General features: G+C 27.0%; 1 protein-coding gene across 6 annotated transcripts in view; it reads left to right on the forward strand.

The window, feature by feature from the left end:
• The first annotated feature begins 3,193 nt into the window (after positions 1-3,193).
• Positions 3,194-15,839, forward strand: part of LOC107438736 (uncharacterized) — a 75,880-nt gene continuing 63,234 nt past the window's right edge. For 3 of the 6 annotated variants that reach the window (XM_087159367.1, XM_087159373.1, XM_087159374.1), the window contains exon 1: positions 3,194-3,321. The gene's annotated coding sequence lies outside the window, so the exon portion shown is untranslated. Of the gene's footprint in view, positions 3,322-10,586; positions 10,901-15,839 lie in introns of those variants that run through there. The other 3 variants (XM_087159370.1, XM_087159375.1, XM_087159368.1) reach the window with 2 other exon arrangements.

Raw genomic sequence — 15,839 nt, forward strand, 5'->3', positions numbered from 1 at the left:
TCAAAAATCCTGCATTTCTAAATTTTACTTTTTGCAGATTTATTGTCGACATTTCTTAGTCATTTTGAATACACAGCTTTTTTAAAAAAAATTTTGCGTTATCCTGACTTCATTACCACATATTATGCGTTAATCACTACAACTAACTATTAAATAGCTGTAACGAGATATAAAGTATTAGCTATTAGTAAATTATTTCTTTACAGAATATCATAACTAATGTTTAAAGAAAATACAAAATTATAATAAAATGTAAATACAATACGATATCAGATTCTGAAAAAGATCTAATGGTATTTGTTTTTTACATTTTAAGCCTGTATTTTGTAAAAAATTTACAGAGTTCATTCCCAAGATTTTCTACATATTTTCCGTACAAAATAAATTCTGTAGATGATTAAGTTTAAAAAAGGGGTTGAGTAAGACTGGGATTTTTCTTAAGTCTTTCTTCAAAAACTTTTTTAAAAAAATCTTTAAATTAATTTTGATAAATCGATAGTTTCTTATAGAATAGAAATGTCTGTTAATTTTCCCTGACAAATAGACTATTTTTATTATTATTATTATTTTATTTCTATCTTTTTTCTACTTGATATTGACCATGATTGTCAATTTATTTTCTTATTTTTTTATTCATTTAAAATTCTAAATCTGAAAATTCTTATGAATTCTTTTTTGAAGAAGTGTTCTAAAATAAAGATTAAGGGTGGTTATTACGGAACACCTTGAATATATAAAAAAAAAACAAATGTCTATGATTTCTTTTTAAAAATTTTTTTATATGTTCAAAAAATTAAAAGGGCAGATATTTAAGGATTAAATAATTAAAAATTAAGGAATTAAATAATCCCTTTAGCTCCAAAAATCAATATTATTCAGGAAAAAAAATTTCAAAAAAAGCAATAACACATCATAAAAAAAATTTCAGAATGCTAATATATGGTTTTTATCTAAACTGATCAGATAAAATCGGATATATATTGAAACAAAAAATAAAACGACGTTTTCACCTAATGAAATATTTGTTATAATGTTAAATACAAGTATATACAATAACATTTTTGCTTGATTAAACATACAACGAATTTGGAAGCAAAGAAAATATGTAATTTTGAATTTAATTTGTTTGTAACTATTAGTAAATTAAGTTTGTGGATCAGATTTAAGAACAGAAATACCACAAATAAGAGTTTGATAATGCTTCTCTATACCTAACTCTCACAGTTAAAAGTCTTATATCTACCAACCTGATTTTAATAGTAATAATTTCAGTAAAATCACTGAATTACTCGAATTAAATAAACATTAGTGTAAAATTTGTGGTAGTGTTTTACGGTAAAAGTGGATTTTACCGTAAAAATGGATTTGCACTCAAAATTATTGCGGATGATGTATTGAAAATGTTGTTCTTATATCGTTATACTTAGAATGTTATCAGACGTTGAACTTACCAGAAATAAATCTTCCAGCAATTCGAAACTACGAAGTTAATTTTTTCTAATCAAATTTTTCAAAGCATTGGCGTTGACAAGTAGATAAATTCATTTATCTAAAAAAAACTGGCTATAAAATTTCTAAAAGAATACTCGGAAACTCACTGCCTTACCTTTTCAATTTTATATTCTGAAAACAGAAATCCCTGGTAGCGATTCTCTAACAAGAATAGTAAAAATTTTGCAACCAGCCTTCTTTTTTTTTAAAAAAAAAAAAAGTTTGACTGGGGACACTGTTCAGCTTAATTTATTTCTAAACAATATAACAAATATCGATACCTAGTTTCATCGTTTTGATAAGTGACAGCAGTGGATAAGTCCAAAGTGTAGGTTCCCGATTTTGTCAAATTTTCCCCTACTAAGGAGTATTCAATGAAAAAAATCGAAAACAAAACAATTACGAAGAAAATCTTACTTTTTCAAATGCAAATAATCATGTAAAATAAAAAACTAAAAAGAAATGAGAAAACAAATCGTCCCTACATTGTTAGAAATTTCTCGAAAAAAATGGTCAAATGACATTTTATATAATTGTTATTTTACCATATTCATATTTTACCATATTGATATTTTACCAACAATAATAATAATAACCATATTCAAACAAAACAGCCAAATAACCATAAGAAAGATGGCAATCAAACTGTTAACTGTGAGAAAACCGTTTATTAACTGCTTTCACTTTATACGGTTAAGCGACCAGAATTTTATCGCACCAACTAAGCTCACCTAATCAAGCCACTTAATTTCTTACAATTGCGTGCTTATTACAGCCGAGAGGACTAATCTGAAAGTCTCATGGCCGACAGAACTGGCTTGTGAGTCCCCAGCGTTAACATCATAATATTTCCTCCATTGCCTTCACTACACGTAAAGTTTCTTATATTCTAAACCCTCCAATTTGCTTCCTGCTCTTTCCGATATAGAAAAGATTCATCGAACGAAAAGCCTATTTCCTACATCCAGTAAATTGTTTTTACGGTTTTGAAACTATTAAAGCTGTTAACGGCTAAGAAACCTTTTAATTTTCTATTCATGATTTTATAACCATGCTAGTTGTAAACGGTTTCAAAACGGCAGAGGTTACAAAAAAATTTTTACCGAAAACTTTACGGTTAATCGTATGAACAGACTGCTGTCGGTTACTTTCCCATAATTTTAGAATAAAAATTCTAACAGCGATAATGTGATTTTCAATTGATAATGTGATTTTAACGGTTTTCTTCAAAATTCGAAATATTGCTACTTGATGAGAGGTTTCAAATATGCATGTTTTAGACAAAACACGTTTTTCGAGTTTTTATTGTTATTATTTTGTTTCCTTTATGCAATTTTGTTGTATTTATTTATTTGCTTATTTCATTAACTTATGAAATAAAATAACTTGAATTTTAAATTAAACAGAAGATTCCTATGACTTTAAGAGACAATATACCTAAAAAATAATTGTTACTTCGAATCTTTGACTCTCTCAAATTTCGTGTCATGATAATTACGAGTTGCCGATGGTTTTTTCTATTTTGATCCTAAAAATTGCGAAACATATAGAAATCAGAAACTAGAATAATGTCTCAAGTAAGATTGGTAAATAAAAACAAATAATTTATGCTAGAGTGATTGTAAAGTATTAAAAAGATAAGAAATATTCTTCTTATGTAAAAAAATTTTTTTTATCGGATGCAGTTTTACGATAACGCAATTGTGTGTTATCTCTGCTTAGATATAACCAAGTTATATTGTCTTTAACTCACATACTTAATTTTTTCTAAATTGAATTTGCGAGAACGGGTGATGCACAGAATATCTAGCATTTAGGCCTCCTTTTACGGTACGAATTTAAGTCATTTTTAATTTAAAATATCTGAAACAATTTATGTGCTTTAAAAGTTTCAAATAAAAATTTGTTTTCAGAAACTATGCTGTAAACTTAAAACTACATACGCTATGACGCATAACATGCTATAATGTTCACATTTAAAAATGTTTGCTACTTTAATGCATTTATATATCTAATAATTTTTAGGAAATTAGTATTGAGAGCAACATGATTAACGAGTCCAGTTTCGGCATGATATTTTATTTAGCTAAACGATGGTGAAATAGCAGTTTCACCCCTCTCCAGACGGAGAGGGAGAGACAGAGTTACAGTCAGATCTGACGGAGTTTAGTTGGTAAACATTATACACCAAAAAAGACACGCAAAAACATTGCTCCTGCATTTTATAGGATGATTTTTAGTTGTAAAGAGGCCCAGTCATATGCCTTTTTCTGTATTCTTACGCCTCATCAATTTATTTATTACTCATAGCAAATCGTTTAATCTTTCCTTATATGGAAGTGAAAGATCTTAAAATAACTTCTCTTTTGAAGTAAAGATATTATATGAAAACGAATGAAGTTTTAATGCTTTTATTAATACAAAAGTATTTAATTATTGTATTACATATATCTTTCTGTACGTTTTAGATGGTAAAAGGTTTGATTCTAAATAAATTTGATTTATTGATGAATTAAGTCTTTTTTAATACGACGTGGAATTTTTAAAGTTTATTTTTTTAAATCTTAAAATAAAGATTCTATATCGTTTGCCAGTATTTTTTTTATTTTTAGGTTTTTCATTAATAATTCGTTCCCTATAAGTGAATCTGTTTAGATAATTGTTGTTAATAAGGTTATAAAATAAATGGTTTCTCTTTGTTATTTATCGACATTTTATGAATTTCTAAAAGCTACACTTGCATTCTTAAAATATCAATCATAAATGTCAAAGTAGCCACTAATGTTTTCGCTATTTTATATTGCAGTTATTCCTTACCACGATCGAAACACTCGCACCGTATGTTTTCAGCGTTATATATAAGTTTTTTCCTTATATCTTCTTGTTCAAACGTAACATTATTTATTGTTAACAAAATGTTCTTTACCGTAAACTTTACGGTTAATTGAATGCACAAACTGCTGCTGCTTATTTTGCCATAATTTTAGAATGAAAATTCTAACAGTGCTTAAGAGCAACCGAAATTTGTTCCCAGTGTTATTGCCGTATTTTAATCTGATACTTTTAATAATCATAAAATTCAGTTTTTAAAGAAATTTAATTCAACAGTTGTTAAAATTAATCCATATGTTAAAGTTAGTGAGTAATTATATAAATATATAGGAATGAGCTTTATCAAAAAGAAAAAGCTTGATTAAATGTATGCTAAGTATATAGCTCATAAGAGTCCTTGAATCTAAGCAACCATGGATGGACTTATGAAGTGTTGTGGATCAGAGCTAATTGTCAACAGCAAATAAACAAAAACTAGTTTTTTTACGTAAAATAAATAGAAAAAAATAGCTGAAATTCTTTTGAGTTAGAAACTGAGATACGGTTGCCTTAGCATTTCGTTGATACACAAACATTAAATGTGACCTGTTTTTGTCTAACGGAAAGAATCTTCAGCATTTTTTATTAATTTCAGTACCAGAATTCTTTTTATTTGAGAGAAGAATGTTGTAAGTCATAAAAAATACTTGGAAGTATTCGCTTTCTACATAAAATTGCAATATCTATTATTGTTTCTTTTTTATATATATATATTTCGCGAAACGAATGTATTCATTAAAAACTCTTCTTTTTACATATATATCTTAAGTATCAGATGACCTCGAAGAAAATTTACTTCGAAAATGTATAGTAGCGTGATATGTCACAATAAGACATGCATTTGTTGGTATTGATGAAAATTTCCATTCCTTGGAATTATTGTTATGCAATTAACATAGAACCCCCATTCTACTGACTTTTCAAGAAATATAGTTTTGTTTTTCTAAAAAAATTACTGATTTTACGTATCTATCTACCTATCTATCTATCTTACATATATATATATATATATATATATATATATATATATATATATATATATATATATATATATATATATATATATATATATATATGCATAAAAAAAACACGAAGAAAATTAAGAAAAACAATAAGTTTCATTTATTGCGCATAAGCTGCAAGTCATGAGATAAGAACAGAACTCATGAGATAAGCTCAAAACGAAGATAAAACAAAAGAAAATTACAGACATATGAAAAAAAGGGGGGAAAGTAAAATAATAATGAAAAATAGCAAACAACTGGGGGGGGGAGGATAAAAATTTTTTAAAAAAGAAAATAAAAGATATAATCTTTTCATCTTCAAAGATCAAAGATCTTTCATTATTACAAGATTATATTTTTTATTTTCCGGATTTTTTTAAAAAAGTTTTATCCTTTCCCCCCCCCCCCCAGTTGTTTGCTATTTTTTATTATTATTTTACTCCCCCCCCCCTTTTTTTTTTCATCTGTCTGTAATTTTCTTTTGTTTTATCTTCGTTTTGAACTTATATATATATAAAATCAGTAATTTTTTTTTAATTTTCTTGTAACAGCATCTGCAAAGTATTATATATTCATATTATATGTATTCATCTATACATTTTAATGCATTGCTAATAATGCAAAAAGATAATTAATAGAATGATCCAAATGCGTGTACAATGGATAACGCTACACTTCTCTGAAACTAAATTTTCTATTTTTCAAAAGAATTTACTTGCAAAATAAGTTCAATTTTCGTTCCATATTTAAAGATTTAAAGAACAAACGTCTACATGTCGATCTCGTCTCCATTTTCTGTTAAAAAATAAAAAAGTTAGAAATTTTAAGATTTTTTATTTGTGAGTGAGAAAAAGTTTGGAAAGTATATATACATACCTTTTTGCAATATTTTATATTGAAAATGAGTTTTAAAAATAATTTTCAACTGATGAATGTCTAAACATTCATAATCTACATTTAAAAAAAAAACTATGTGAAAATACCGACAAAAAGGGGCAGCAGGTATTCAAAACAAAGCTCGTGATACCTAAAATTACGAATCACCCTTACTTTTAAATTGTAGAAAATATGGGATCAGCCTGCGAAATAAGCAGTATTTAATTTTACCTTATAACCGTCGTGGAACAGCCGACCCAATTTTTATGGGTTTACGACTACTAATGTTCAACTCTGTAGCCTTGAAATTTTGGACCCAATTCAGAAGACAAGGGAACTCCTGGATGGAGTATTGGGAGAAATTTGCCTTCGTGGAGGACTTCTTGATGGAACTAACCCCGCATTTGCGTTAAATGATGAGGAAACCTCCCACGGTTAACCTGACGGCAAGGGGGCACTAACACATGATCCGTCTACCACTGAGGACATTTCACGTCAGCACTGTAGTCAGTGCAAGCAGGATGCGGAATTCGTATCGACCAGCCATCGCCGGGATCGAATCCCGGTTCACCTCATTGGAAGGCGAACGCTCTATCCCCTGAGCCATCGCGGCTTAAATAAGCAGTATTTGCCCTTAAAATAGCAATTGCTATGTAAGAGCACCTTAGTAAAATAATAGGCATTGCCAGTAAATAAAATTTGAGATCAACAATTCGCCAAATCTTCGAAACGAACGACATGATTGTAGTAATGTGGTCAGCATTTAAAGACTTATTTTAAAAATTTAAAAAGCAGATTTACCTTAAAAGAACCTAAAAGAGACCTTGACGTGTAATAAGTGCCATGTAATGACATTTCGGAAGTTTGTTTTGAAGTTCTATATATAATCACCCAAAAGAATGTCAGAAAATAAAATAATTATGATCATTATTACATTCCAAAATTTTTTGTGTTTTAGCAATTCTTTTCTTTTTTTCATTATTTGGGGTTTTCTAACTTCGATGATATGATTCTTATCGATTCTCTAAAGATGAAGCTAAAAATATATCGATATGCTTCATTAATATAAAATAGAACATGAATGAGATATGACTCTCAAAAATAGGACGAACCGATCAATTAACTATAATAAAAACTTTTTGAATTAAATGGTTTTAACGTGAAGATTTTTAAAACATTCTTTTTTTCAAAACAAAAAAAAGAGAATAAAAAGATATTTTAAACGGAATCTTTGATTTGGCAGTGAGGTAATTTATCCAAAAAAAATTTCCTTAGCACTCATTAATTTTTTTAAAAAAATATGTTATCAGATTTAGTGGCTTTCATACTGAATATAATATTTTCAGTTTGGTTTTCAGCGATGCATAAAAAAGACGCATAAGGTATTGATGTAAAATTAATGTGAATGATATATTATACGCTCAACAACATATTCAAGTAAAAAATAAAAGTTGTTTAGTGTTAAAAAGGTCACATCACAAATCATTTTATTGAAATATTACGTGTTTTAGTTTTGCGAGAAACACTTTTTTCAAAAACATAAAAACAATGGCCAAAAATTACATGAATAAAAATATTTAATCAAAATAAAAATAATAAAAATATTTTTTACAAATATCTTTTATTTTAAAATCCCAGTCTCAGCTTTCTTTTATAAACATTTTGAAAAATGGATACTCAAATTTCGCGAAACTTTTTTTGCTTTTGACGAAACCGTTTCTCAGTATGTGCTCCGAGCAAACATTTCGTCAAAGTGATAAAATAACTATCGTCACTTCTTCGAGGAGACAAATTTTGTCAAAATTAAATAAATATTTCTTCATTATATTTTTTCCCCCAAAAAAAACATCTCATATCGCCTAATGTCTTTTCTAATAATCAATTCATCATGGGCACCATACAGGTAGATCAATATTTCTCAAATAACACAAGACTGAAAGAAAAGAGATATAAATTAAATCCATGCCCAAAGCGAGATTCAAACTTGGGATCTTCATGGTAAGAGGTCAACTGCTTGATCACGATGCAGTCCGGACCACTTGATCGTCACTTTATTTTCGATGATCTAGTCTACATTCTAGTTTCGTGATTCTGGTTAACAATCTCCTACAATGCAACTACGATGAGGTTTCGTAAATAAGGAAACATTTTCGTCATGTATTAGAGAGTTCGTGTTTCATGACAAATCACGTGTTTTCATGCCGAAATGATTCTCCAATTTGCGAAATACAACTCGAGAATTGCTGAATCGTCAAATATGAGAGTTTTATTTCTGAGAGTGAACACTCAAGCTAATTATAATAATTTAGGCAGGAAGATTACATCAATTCATAGTTATTAATCCTACTATATATTTATCTATATAAAAAAAATACGAATTTTTACTTTAGAATTTAGAAAGTGTTTTTGGTCTTTCATAAAACTGTAACTGCGGTTGCTCTCTTTAGAATTTTAAAATTTAATGATGGAATTGTTCTATAAGTGGATTTCCCACATAATTACAATTCTAAGTTTGTAGCTGCTATTCTTGATACATTCAAAAATATTCAGTAATATCTATTTATCGCAGTATTAAGCAATATTTAACCCTTTCATCCCTCCCGCATGATTTTAAAATACACCCCTGTGGGAAGCGCAAAAGACATTATTATATGCTGGCACTGCTGTTATAACGATGGAAACACTAGTTCCCTTTTCAATTTCGTGTTGTCATCTATGATTGGCACTTAGCCAGGGTGAGAGCGCCAAAGATAATTTCAAGCTATGGACAATGTAGAAATGTATCACAATAGGACGAGAAAAGAGAACCCCTACATTTCTGAAGAATGCGGTGTACCCTTGTACATTGTAACATGCTCTTTTTCTTTCAATGGCAAATAACACCATTAAATTTCACTTTCCTTATGACTGCAAATGGTTCTTTAAAAAGTATACTTTTCACTCCTAAAGTTTGAATGTGAAACATGAAATTTGGTAAAATAAAATATTAAATATTATTGTGTATTGCTAATACCTTAAATGCTATTCTTTAATTGTTAGTAGAACATGAAAACTAGGAGAAAATCAAAAGCGAAGTAAATAGCTCATGAAAGGACTGATGTTTTAATTTGAAATATATGAGTAAAGGTAAAAATAACGACTGAAAACATTTTCAAATTGTAATAAAAAAGTAAGAATTAGTTGCTAAAAAAATGAAATATTTCTATGTTCATAAACTAGTATTAGTAAAGACCCGTTTATGAACTCGGGTTAAATTACATTGTTTTGTTGTTTTTTAAAAAAGAAATAAGAGCATATAATAAAATTTTTAATTTAGTCATCAGCTTTCAGTTAGTAAGAAACTCTTGACATCTATTCTGTGTTTTGAGTTTTTGAAAATGAACTACTTTCTTTTTGATATTTTAATAAATATCAGTATTTTTACATTTAGTTTAGTTTTTTTTAAACATATATTTAACAGTCTTTTGTGGTTTTTCTATTTAAAACTTAAATTCGTACTTTTAAATCTAAACTAGTATTTACTTAGTTTTGAGATCCACTTCCAATAGCTCTTATATATTCGCCTACAAATATTTAATTGAAAGTTTTTTTATAAAGGTATTTTTAAATATTCATACAATTAAAATATAAAATAATGTATCTGGGAAATAAATAAAAAATATTTGAACATATAAATTGTGTGAACTCTAAATTGCAAGCTAAAAACCCTTTGCAACACGATTACTATTTTAAATTGTAAGTTGTCCTCAAAAGTGAATTATTTGATCATAAATTAAAATGAAAAATTGGATAAAATAGCTGTATTAGCAAAATTTTTATTCAGCATTTACCTAATTGTACATTGAAAACATATTTGAGATTTTATAATTGATTGTCTCATACGCAAATAGTTTTCGTATTAAGTGTATTCTTTATTATTGTTTGAAATTTTTCTTTAACTTAAACGATTATAGTATTTAAATTCATTTCTATCGTTCAATTTTTAGTAAAATTTATTAAAAAAAAGATAAGAAGAAGGAGTTAAAAACATTTCTTAGTAACCGAAAAAAGAAAGGAAAAATTCGAATATAGTTTTGAAAAAGTCACCACACCGAAAATAAAAACATAAAATAGATAAAACTCTCCTTTGCAACATTAGTGCTCGCTATTTAGACTAAAAACTTCATATAAAAAGATCTATTCGTCTAAAGTTAACTACTTCTAGACGAAATACAAACGTAACAAAGATAGAAGAAAGACATACTAGATATCTTCTACAAACATACAATGACATGAGCTATCACGAAAATACTTGCGCCATTTTTATTCATATTTTACTTAAGGGATGGCAACGAGGGAAGGCACAGTGAAAGAGATGGAACAGTCACGCAAGCCACCAATGAAAAATTCTAAACTGACGGAAGAAATTGTCGATAAACGTCATAGGTTGACAAGAAGAGCAGAAAGTTCCGAGTTCCGATTTGGGGACCCAATCATTCAAAACTTTTTGATGAAAGCCATCGCTTGAAAAAATAGAGACAGAATAAAAAGAATATTTTGGGGAAGTAAAAATAATAGCTTTCAATAGAAATTTTGAAAATAATTTGCAGTTTAATATCATTGACATATTATTTCAAGATTTTAGGAACTAGTCTATAAAGTTTGCAGAAGTTTATTAGGTAAGTAATTTATTAGGTTAGTTTTTAACACTAAAAATGCTAATTATGACTAGAAATAGATATATAGATCCTAATTTAATTACATTGTATGGAACGAAAATGTTTAAGAAATAATAATAGAAAAACTTTGTAAGAGATGTTACGTTTGAAGCAAAAAACTTCAAGCTCCTTCAAAAAAAAAAAAAAAAAAAAAAAAAAAAAAAAAGGAAGAAGAATAAAAACTTCAAGATTCTTAGAAAAAAATATTAAAAAAATGTAAGAAAACTTGAAGCGAAAAACTTCAATCTTTCATGCGTATTCTTCAATGATTCAAACATTTCAAATACATAGATAAAAAAACTAGTTTATAAATTTCTCCGAATTCTTTAAAATTGTTCGGTCAGAAAACGTTTTGCTTTAAAAATATCAAATAGGAGCTTCGATTTATTATTCGTAAAGGACAATTGAATTTTTTTAATTTCTCCTGTGATAACCTCAGTTTTTATCAAAAAAAATTTAATTCTTAACTCCTTATACCCAATAACTAAACTCTTGTTTTGTAATAAGAAATAAGAATTACGAATATCGCTAAATATCATAAAAAATTTCTATTCAAATTTAATCGTTGTATGTTGTACTTGGAAATGAGTTAACTTTAAAAAATTAATTCCTAAATGCAAAAAGAATGAAATATATAAAAATTAAGAAACAGTAAGAAATTGAAATATCTATGACATAAAAAAATTAATTTTAAGCTGCACTGCATCGTTGATGATAGAATACTAAAACTCCTTAGGATCAATTCCGAAATGCATAAAAAAATATAATAAACTTTCCAATAAAAATAATAAACAGGATTAAATTTTAAATTTCTGAATTTTTATTTAACGATAAACATTTCAAAATTGAAATATAGATATGAAAAAAAAAAATCCATTTTAAATTGTGCTTTATCCATGAAGATAGAACTGTAAAACTCCATTAAATTGATTTTCAAACTCAGGTGGGAAAATGCAATTTTTAACAAATAAAATGTTTTGATACAACATAGCAATAAAACATGTAACACTGTGTACAATGAACAAGATTAAATTTAAACTTTCTGAACTTTTATTTTGATTGAAGTATAGATGTCTTAAAAACAATTTCAGTTTGAATTGTAATTTATCGTTTAAGATTAAATTTAAGAATAAATTAAGTCTATACGAATTCTCCTACGCAGGAAAATGCAATTTTTTAAAAAATATAATGTTACGATTCTATACAGCAATAAAAATAATAAATAAGAATAAATTCAAATCTTCATAAAATGGAATAAATTTAAATGTATTAAATATTAAAACACTGAAATATTGGTTATCTTAAATATTTTGGGCTATAAATTGTACTTCATCATTAAAGATGAAAAAGGTCGTAAAATTATAAATGACTATGAAAACAATGAACTTGAATAAACTTAAATTTCTTGGACTTTTTATTTTGCATTAACCATTTGACGCAGATCGTACAACGGTGTCCCTTTTATATATTTTTCCTCTGACGCTCTAATTACAAGCAAAAATATTTTTTGATATTTTTTAATTATAAAAAACAGTCTATAAACTAGAACAAATATGTTAGAATGTCAGAATCGTATTTGTACTAAAATATAAAATCCAAAAGAAGTTGTTTTAATTTTTTTTTCACTCCTATTCAAAAAATTATCTATAATTGATTTTGTAAGTTAAAGAAATTTCAAAGAGGACTATCTATTTCTCTAAATAACTGCAAATAAGTGAACATTTGAAAAATTATTGTTTGAAAGTGAGCCGTGTTTGGAAGACTTTTACCTTCTCGGAGAAAAAAACTGCTTGTTTCATGCTGTATTTCACAATCATAAATTATTAAAATACTAAATATAAAATTTTTTCTCTTATTTTTACCTAAATTAATGCAAAATAGGGAAAAATAGTATTAAAAATGTTTAATGAAACTACTTTAAATTTTATTTCATCATTAAAGATAGAACCAGAATCATAAAATAAATGAATTCTATAAAACTAATTCTTCAACGCCGAAAAAGTAGTAAAAAAATGCAATTTTGAAAAAAATAAATGTTAACATATCAACTATGAAAGCAATGAACTATGAAAACAAAGAGCTTGAATAAATTTAAAATTCTTTAATTTCTATTTTGTATTAAAAATTAGAAGTTGAACTATCGATGTCATAAAAAATTAGTTTTAAACTATATTTTATCACTTAAGAGAGAATCATAAAAGCCTAGTAAAAAATTTCTCTAAAACTCTCTTTAACGTAGATAGACATTCTAAAATTTCGAAACACCGCATTAAATAAATAGCGAGAAAAAATTATTATAGCTGGATAAATAGCTGGAAAAATAGCAAGAAAAATAATTTTTAAAAAGTAATATATTATGGTACAAACTAGAACTATAACAATAAAAACAATTAATTAACTTTTATGACTTTTACTTTGATTACTTTGATAACTTTGATTTACTTCGATCAGTAAAAAATTTAAATATCAATAACACAGAAAAATAATTTTAATTTTTAACAATACTTCATATTCAAAGACAGAAAAGTGAAATGCCTTGATAATAGAATTGTTTTGATGTAATATAGCTGTGGAAATTATTTACTTAATTCTCACAGAAAGATAATGGCTTTACATTGCATAATGTTTATGCATTACATTAATGTTTTGATGATGTATTGATGAAAACACTTGTAACCTATGCAAACTTCAGCTTTATATAGTTCAAATATTTTTTGAAAATAATTTCAGTACTAAATGAGAAACATAAAGCAAATTCAGATTTTTTGGTGATGTTGAACAGTACTATTAATTCTTAAGTCATGCATAAATTTTATCATAAATTTTGCATAATTTTATCATAAATTTTGATCTTAGGAGGAAATGAAATGTGGGAAATTATTGTTTTAAAATAAGCGTTGAACAGTCGACCCAATTCTGAATTTACTACTATCAATCTTTCAACTCTGTAGTCTTGTAATTTTGAATCCTGCCCCGAAGACAAGGGAAACCTAAATCATGCATAAGGAAAAACTAGGCATTCGTGGAAGACTTTTTGCTAGAACTAACCCGTATTTGTGTTACATATGCGTAAACCACTAAAAACTCCCACGATCAGCCTGACTGCGAGAGGATTCCAACCCATGATCCTACCGCTGATAATATTTTATGTCAGCACTGTGGTCGGTGCGAGCCGGGGGCAGAAATCGTATCAAGAAGCCAAAGCTAGGATTCGAACCTGGGTCACCTCATTGGGAGACGAACGCTCTATACCCTGAGCCATCGCGCCTTTTTCGAACATTGTTATCACAAAAGTCCTCGTGAAACAAAAAGATTAATTATAGTTTAATATATATATATATATATATATATATATATATATATATATATATATATATATATATATATATATATATATATATATATATATATATATATATATATATATATATATATATATGAAAACAGATTGCTTTTGCGCTTATTCTAAGACAAAATATTTTGATGAAAAACTAAAGCAAAATAAAATTTAATTCTTAAATATTTATTCGAAGGCTTTTTATTATACTATTCTACGTTATTTAACTAAATCTAACGGCCCGTTTTAAGCTAAAGGTATTTCGTTCTAGAAGAAATTAAAACGGAAGCAATAATCATTAGTTAAAATAATGTGTTTAAGCGGAAAGTGATCATTTTCTGTGACTGAAAGTCTTATTTTTCTTCAAGATAATGACCTTTACCATCGATTTGTAATATAAAACCTTTTTTAATACTTATTTTCCGTGGAAATGCCAATTGAACCACGGCAAGGTCTAATTTAGAATACGTACAAAATGTATCGGTAAATGTTTCTAGGTAACTGAATCATCTCAGAAACATTTTCTTAAAACGTTAAGAAATTATACAGAAATTACACGAAACACTAAAGCTATTATTCAGTATGTAATATTTGAGAATTATTGTATTGAAAGTTTGCCATGAATTTCCCTTTTAAACGTACTTCATTTGAAATTATTTTAAATGTAATTGACTTTGTTGTATTTTATCGGCTCTAAAAGTTTAGAGTCTAAATTCTAAATTATTGTTGAGGCATTTGTGTTATTTTAATAATCTTAATTACAACAGTAAACTGTTCAATAAAGTGGTTAATTTTGACAATTTTTAAATATTTATTAAAGTGAATAGTACAGATAAGTATTTTTAACATTTGTTTCTTATCTGAAGTATTCACTTAAGAAACATATTATGTATGGATTAAAAATTAAATATAAAATTAATTCCTAATTCTTCATTCCCATTACTTTCTAAACTATTTACTCATATTTTGTCATTTATGCCACATTAACGTTTTCTAAATTTCTAAATTTTACATTCATCTTATCTACTTTGAAATTTTTGACATTATTTATATTTAGTAAATCTGCATGCAGATTTTTTTTTAAACTTTATATTCCCTATTTTATGTATGTTACATACACATTTTCTACATCTCTAAATTTTTTATCTTTTTATTTTTTTTTCTACGCTAAGAGTCTGGTCAAAACATTCATAATATGGTAAAAAGTACCGTGTTTCTAACTCAATGGGAACACCAAAACGCTCAGTAGTGTTTCCCGATGCGTTTTGGTAAAATTAACAAAATATGATTTTATAATGATGGGATAAAATTTGGTGATTTTATCTTGACACCTTAGATAATGGCAAAAAAACATTTATTCGGTTATCTATACTTTTTAGTTTTGTAATTTTTACAAAATGTTTGGTAATAAAAACAATAATTTTGAAAACCAGAATTTCCGGTAAACCTTTACCATATGAACGGAAAAATTACCAAGTGAATTGTTTAAACACCGTATTTTTTGGTTTTCATTACCACAATTATGGTTTTATTTAACTGAAATTTCACTACCGTACAGTTCAG

The sequence above is a fragment of the Parasteatoda tepidariorum genome, chromosome 3 (assembly GCF_982258835.1).
Source record: "Parasteatoda tepidariorum strain Cologne lab strain chromosome 3, Ptep-v5.0, whole genome shotgun sequence".
Lineage (NCBI taxonomy): Eukaryota > Metazoa > Arthropoda > Arachnida > Araneae > Theridiidae > Parasteatoda > Parasteatoda tepidariorum.